The sequence below is a fragment of the Panthera uncia genome (genome assembly GCF_023721935.1).
Source record: "Panthera uncia isolate 11264 chromosome A3 unlocalized genomic scaffold, Puncia_PCG_1.0 HiC_scaffold_11, whole genome shotgun sequence".
NCBI lineage: Eukaryota > Metazoa > Chordata > Mammalia > Carnivora > Felidae > Panthera > Panthera uncia.
Genome location: NW_026057578.1, coordinates 74119714 through 74127445, shown reverse-complemented (window position 1 = coordinate 74127445; position 7732 = coordinate 74119714).

Here is a 7732-nt window from a genome sequence, read left to right as displayed (position 1 = left end):
TCTAGTTCCTCTAGTCATTTTGGTATGGGGATCTGAAGAAATTCAAAAGCCATGATACTACTACTACCTTTAGCATTTTCTTTTTAAACAAAAAAAAATTATTAGAATCATTTTCTAATATACAGATAACACACACACACACACACACACACACACACACAGAGTGTACCATAGTCTCTACATTCCAGCTGTTATTTTTAAAATAATAAAATGTGATACAAAATTTACAGCACAGAGTTTATTTTTACTTTTCTCAATGAAATCTCAAAATTCAACTAGGTATTATTCTTCCTCTAAAGCTCTCACAATAAATTCAAAGTTGGAGAAATGTTTTCGTTCATGTTGAAAACCTAAACAAAAAAGTACCATGTGGCCATTGAATTGACTTTTCCACTTTGATGTTCAATATATACAGAGAGTGTGTCTTTGGTGTCACTTATGGAATAACACCATATATGTATAGAAATAGAAAAATAGTGGTTTCATGAGTACCTTAAACAGTCGTAACTGAGTGAAGAGATAATAAGCGTTGCTTTGTGCATCTTTTCCTTTGCATTTTGAGCCTAGTACATTTGTAAAGTAGAAACAACTCCCATTTGACATTCTATAGGTTTTCAGAAAAGCCATCATCAGCTTCTATTAGTTACAGTAGGCCTGTAATGAATTCATACCTGAGACAATTGCCTTATTTTCAAAAAGTAGAGCAGTTGTAAATGGGTTCTGATGATCCCGTCTGGTGATATTGTCTTGTAGTTGTACCTGTAATAAAGAAAAAGAAATTAGATTTTTGATATCCCCTTTTATCCTAATGTATCCCCAAGTGTGTGACATAATATCATAAATCAAAAAGTTTCCTTTGCAATGCTCACATAATGTTATCTAGTTTTATGTGATTTTTCCCAGTCTACGTAAGAGACTCTTTTTTTAAAGAAGTGTTCTACTTACTGCTATGTTGCCTATAATGTGTTGTCATGTTTCCAAATTGCAGCTAACACAGACTCATAGTAACACACTTATGCTCAGTCTTTCCTCCTTGATAACAACATTTGATAATTAGAATAGCCTCTGCCACATCTAAAGGCAAAGTGAGATCGTTACTTGGAGAAGTTTGAGTCACTAGTAAGAAAAGAATAACTAAGTTTTTACTCAATACTATTTTATTTAAGTTGAAACGAGCAAAAAGGGAGGTACCAAAACATTAAAACTACCTATTTATGTGTGTTGCTACTGCCTGAAGAGTTCCATAGTCTCATCAATGAGATTAAAATCTTTTCCTACATCCTTTTTCAACAAGGTAATTTTGAAATTTTGTTTTTATGTTTATCTATTTTTGAGAGAGAGAGAGAGAGAGAGAGAGAGAGAGAGAACGTGAGTGGGGGAGGGGCAGAGAGAGAGAGAGAGAGGGAGACACAGAATCCGAAGCAGGCTCCAGGCTCTGAACTGTCAGCACAGAGCCCAACAGGGGATTAGAACTCATGGACCACAAAGTCATGACCTGACCCACAGTGAGACATGTAACCGACTGAGCCACCCAGGTGACCCTCAACAAGGTAATTTTGACACCTGGTCAACTTCAGAGCACAATTTGAAGGTTGACTTTTTCCCTTCTCTCAAGTGCTGATTTCTGAGGTCCAAATGTGTTTTAAGGTTTAGCTTACTGTAGACAGAACCATTCTTCAAATGTGGGAGCCGAGTCTTACAAAAGAAAACCAATGTGTTTTGGAATCATAAAGCCCTTAGTTCGTTCCTGGCTCAAAGCCTCCTTGTGTGACCTGGGACAAGTTATCTTCCTTCCCAGTTCTATTTCTTCATGTATAAAATAATTATAAGAATTTCTTATTTAGAATGTGGTGTCTAGATTTGGAGTTTGGTGTATTATATATTGAAGACATTAAAAAATTCATTCTCTTGTCATATGCGAAAGAATATATCTTCCAAAGTAAATGAAGGGAATATATCTTCCAAAGTAATTGAAGGAAATATATGTGACTTGAAAATCTCCCTAGATGACTTTCTATGCTCCCACTACTCCTGAAGGCTCAATACCTTAAAGTTCTTAGCTTTTTCATCAGAGAAAGCAAAGCTTCCTGGCACTTATGACCAAGCAACTAAACAAATCAATCTCTTAGATATTAGTCACCAAATAATTAATTTGAAATTAACTGTCATTGTTCATTGATACTTATTTGTTTAAATTAAAAGTTATTTACTACTTATATCCATTACATTTGTAAAAGATCTGATTATGATTCATTTAAATGCCACCCATGCTTATAAAAACAAAGCTGTGTGAATCTTTTTCTCAGGCTAATATTTAAAAGTAAAGTACTTACTTCTTATGTAAAGAACTGATTTGTTGTTTTCACTTTAAGGAAACCCTTAGCATCGGAAAATGTAAACTTACAGAAAGTGGGATTTCTAAAAGCAAAGGAGCACTGGATAGGACAGGCAACACATTGACATTATGCTAATTTGAGACTTGAATCACTGACACCTGCGTTGCTTAGTAGGACACAATGCAGCGTCAAGGTCTCTGTCCTTTTGTTGATTTAAAATGTTATCCTTGAAATATCAATGTTATAAATATTAATAAAAATACTAAGAGCTTGGCAAGTGGATTCCAGGAAGACTAATGACTTCCAGTTAAATATCAAGTCATTATTCTAACGGACCTTTTACTAGGCAACAAAGATGGAACAGCACTATGAGCCCTTCATAAAGGTCTTAACAACTATTCAATTGAGACAAAAATTCCATCAACTAGCTGTTTGACCTAAATAGACTGATTTTTTCTGGGTGAATTAATCAGCCTTTGCTTATCATCTCTCAATACCAAAAACTGGTCTGGTTGAGTTTTTGACTCTAATTGGTTGTCTTTCCAGTTGGGGCACGCAGACACACACACATACACACACACACACACGCACTTAAGCCTACACAATTATTTGTGTGAACCAATAATTCATGTCAGTTCATTCCCAGGTAGTCTGATGTATGTCAATATAGATACATCTCACAAACATAGAATAAGCAATGAGGGTAAGGTGCATAAGGATATGTAGAGTAAAATATCATTTTACTGTCCATTTATCAAAACTATACTGTATGTTGTTCATGGATGCAAATTTATGTCAATAAAAGCACAGAACGTAAATAGAATGGATATGCATTAAGTGTGCAAGACTTGTGTATAAGAAATGGTTGGAAGATTGGGGCAGGGGCAACAAAATGGCAGAAAACAAGGGGCCATGTTATGACCAAAAATGATTGGTCACAATAGTGTGATTGATCATAGTAATCCTATAGTAGAATATAAAAGCTAGAATCTTTGTTTTAGAATATGGGCATTTTTCAAGCTGACTTAAACCTATTTAGCATTTGAAATGACAAAATGGTGTCATTCCATTTCCCCTCTGCCAAGTTCAGTGTGGAAATGATAGGCGTCCCTTAAGTAAGCATCCCAGTTCCAGCTGGACCTCAAAAATCCTTTTGACGTGAACTGGCTGCTAATTCCAAATTCCACTACACACCTTGGCTGATCTGGCTGTTTGTGCTGGTGGGGAATGTTTTTTTACTTCACTAAAATTTGTGTTATCAATACTTTCCACCTGTAATAGATTTCATGTAAAATTCCACAGTCAGGACATCATCAATTTAGCTTCATTGTTAAAAGAATAGTTAGTGGAACACATTGTGCCTTACAAATACAAAATACCATAGAGAACATGATGCCCTGATATTTCGACACAGAGAACACTTTCAATGTGATAGGCTGTAGAGAGTTACTCTTCTTAGAGGTTCTGAAGATGAATGCAAACCCGTTTAAGATTGTTTGTGTCCTGATTTGTTGCAAAGTTAGTAGATCTCAACAGTGCAACTTGATTGCCAATCTTTGTCCATACTACATCCTAAATCATAGAGTGTTCATATTTACATTAAACTCTTTTTGTGGACACGCACATTTTACTTTGTAGCTGTTTGTGTGACATAGTAACTTTCAAGGGCCACTTTTTTCCCCTTTAAGCCTGGTGTTTTGAATATAGTACAAAAAATGTGGAATAAAACTGTAGCCTATTCATGCTGATGCATTCATTTCACAGAGAGGTCTTCCTTTGAGATCAATCAAATCAAGGAAGAGAAAATTCTCTGTAGTCAACAAAATATACAGTGCATGTCTCTGTTTCTTGTCAAGTACCTCAGATCTGCATATGAGGTTGCCCTAAAACCCTGTTAACAGACTTTAAGAAGGAAAAAAACCAGCAGGAGTAAAAAAAATGTAAATAATTGCCCATTTCTATAGCAAAGTTCAAACTTTTCTCTTGAAATGGTGAACCAACTTAAATAACAACATTAGGGAATGTCCTTGTTTAGGGATAATTAATGGCCTTGTACTTTTCTCGCTGTTTATTGTGTACAGTCAAATAGGAAAAGAAAATGTTAAGAGCTCAAAGGCTAAAGCTACAGTGAAATGTATACAGCAGATTTATATGTTTTCAGTTTTTGTTTTGAGAAGGTGCTCATTTTAATTTCACATGTTAGCTCTATTATACAGAACAAAGAAAAATACATTTGTTACTCATGCAGGACCCGCAGGCATTTTTTAAAGAAAAACTTTAAGCTGTGTCAAATCTATTGAGGTATCTTCTACTTAATAATGTCAAACGACTGAGTTAGTTTTACATTTCAAACTTTAAGGTGGGTAGGTAGGAAATAATGTTTATCGCTAATAACCCAGCAACAATGACAAAAACCCACAATACAGAGTGATGCTCAAATATTCGAAAATGTTAAAATATAAACAGAATGCTAGAAAATATTGTACAAGATAGGGAAAAGATAAACATTATTGTTACCTCAATGGTTGGTAATAGCAATTGACTAGTGAAATGGTTTGCACAAAACTGTGCTTTTCTGAATGCAATTTCAGTAATATGGAATGATATATCCCAAGAAATATGGGGGAATGTAGGAAATTGTTGCATAAACTGCTTTGACTAAAGTAGACATTGTGATGAAGTATAATCTCCCCAAGTAAACAGTTATTATGTTAAGAATGGAGAAGCAATCACACAATTTAACTATTTTGCCTTGGCATCTCTACTCTTATTTCCCAGCCCTGCTTTACCCTGGGATGATGCATTGCAGCTAGTCCACGACTTACAAAAAATAGGCAAGGGGCCAATACATATAGGAATCAAAACCTGTAAAGAAAGCAGTCCTTTTTAGCGAGCTGCTAAATGTACTTAGACCTACTGTCTTTACCTTGACCGAAAAGACTACTAATGGACACTGCATCCAGATGAGATATCTCAGTTGACTGAAAATATTTCTGTGGCATAAATCACACTGTGCGGCAGATATCAGCCTGAGCATCACCTTTTTGAAACAAGCAAGGAGAGAAAATTATCACAGACTCCACTTGTTATATTTCCTGTACGGTAGGCTAAATGTACTTCCCTCAACACCTGTCCTGTGCTCCTTCCCTCATGCCCTCATTTTTTCCCTCAGCTCTACGCTAAATAGATCTCAAAATTGCCCCACACTAAGGCAGTCAAGACTTGACTGCAAAAAAATGTATATGTACTTAAAATATCATCAGGTGTCCTATGCATCCCTAATAGTAGTTTTTCTTTCACTTCAGTAGGCACTGATTTTCCTTTAAATATTCTGGGAATCCTACCCAGGACGTGGCATGCATTCTTTTGATTATCTGTAGTGATGATAAAATTTTGTTCTCCAGAGCAGAATTTGATTTGGGGTGAAGTCATACAGATAAGATGGATGCTGAATCTTTTTGGCATTCTTTTGGCTTAAGAGGACAAAAAAAAAAAAAGGATAGTGATTTTATTTTGCAACTTAGAAACTAGTCCTAAAGGCAGTTACTAAAGAGGTTTCCAAAACATGTTGAATAACAGTATTTGGAACTAATCTATGGCCATCTAGTGTGACTACTTTGAAAAGCAAGATGGTGTGTTTGTCTATAGAACCTCCGGGTGCTTTCAAAGCTCTCTAATAGAAAATTTCCATTACTGAGGCATTGAGTTTATCTCCTGGAAGATATGCAGATTCTCTACTTGTTAAACTGTCATTTACATACACCAGATGATGTCCCTAGCATTTGAGGAAACTGCTGAAGCATGTCACAGTTGCTGCTACCAGGAAGGAAAGAACACACTCAGCAATTCAGTATTTTTTAAATCTCACTAGTTTTTAGCATAAGTCGCATATCTTGAGTTCAAATTTCAATTCTCTCATTTATTAACTATGTGGCTTTTGGACAGTTTACTAAAATGTTTTGGGTATTATTTTCTTCATCTATAAAATGGGGATAATAATTATACCTGCTTTGTAGGACTGTGGTGAGAAGCAAATAAATTAATTTGTATATTCATTCTTGGCACATAGAAAACATTTAATAAATACTTGATAGACTTGCTGATTTTATGGTGATACTTTATAAATGTTATGGCTTAAAGCATTATTCTTCCTACTTTGCTTCTCATCTTAATAAGGTAATAATGGTTTTACCTAAAAATAAGTATATTATTAAATGAACCTAAGACATAAAGACTCATTAAAGGATTGAGAAGTATTTTGAGGCAGAATACCCCTTTACATCAAGCTTCTTATTGTATGTGTTTCAGCCTAAAATTCAGTGAGACTATTTGTTATCATCTACAACTTTGGTTTTTGCCCGTCTGATAATCTCTCACATAACTGAGGGTCATTCTTCCAAATCAATATAAAGGGGTAAAATTTTTAAAGTATGTTATTAAGCACGTTTTTCATACCTTTTTCAGGCCTAGAAATAAATACCAACATATATGCATGTTAAAAGGTTTTTTTAAATGTATTACTCTACAATGAAGATTTTTATTATTTATATTCTGATTTCAACTAGAAGAATTCTAAAGATAACAAAACTATTTTTTATTTGAAAGATAAATTATATAATTCATTGGGTGTGGTATTAAACATTTTTAAATTGTTGCATAGATCTCCACACAATTGATAAATAAAGATACGGCAGATAAATACATAATCTTACAAATTAGCAAGGGGGGTGCCTGGGTGGCTCAGTCGGCTAAGTGTTCCACTTTGGCTCAGGTCATGATCTCATGGTTTGTGATTTTGAGCCCTGCGTCAGGCTCTGTGCTGACAGCTCAGAGCCTGGAGCCTGCTTGGGATTCTGTGTCTCCCTTTCTATTATCCCCACCCTCTGCTTGTGCTCTCTCTCTCTTTGTCTTTCTCTCTCTCTCAAAAATAATAAAAAAATAAACATTAAAAAATTTTAAAAATTAGCATGGTAAATTTTGTAACCATTTAGACCTCTAGGCTTGACACTACCTAAGCTTTTCTGGTTTACCTTGGCTTTTCAAATGATAACATGACCCAAATAGTTCCTGAAAGGAATGCAAAAGAACTGCATAGTTTTAAAAACTGTATTCTCAGGATGGGTAAAATGGGTGAAGGGGAGTGGGAGATACAGTCTTCTGGTTATGGAATGTAGAAGTCATGGGGTTGAAAGGTACAGCGTAGGGACTATAGTCAATGGTGTTGTAATGATGTTGTATGGTGACAGATGGTGTCTACATTTGTAGTGAGCATAGTATAACCTATAGATTTGTTGAATCACTATATTGTGCACCTGAAGCTGATGCAACCTGGTGTGTCAACTACAATAAAAAATAAAATAAAATAAAATAAAATAAAATAAAATAAAATAAAATAA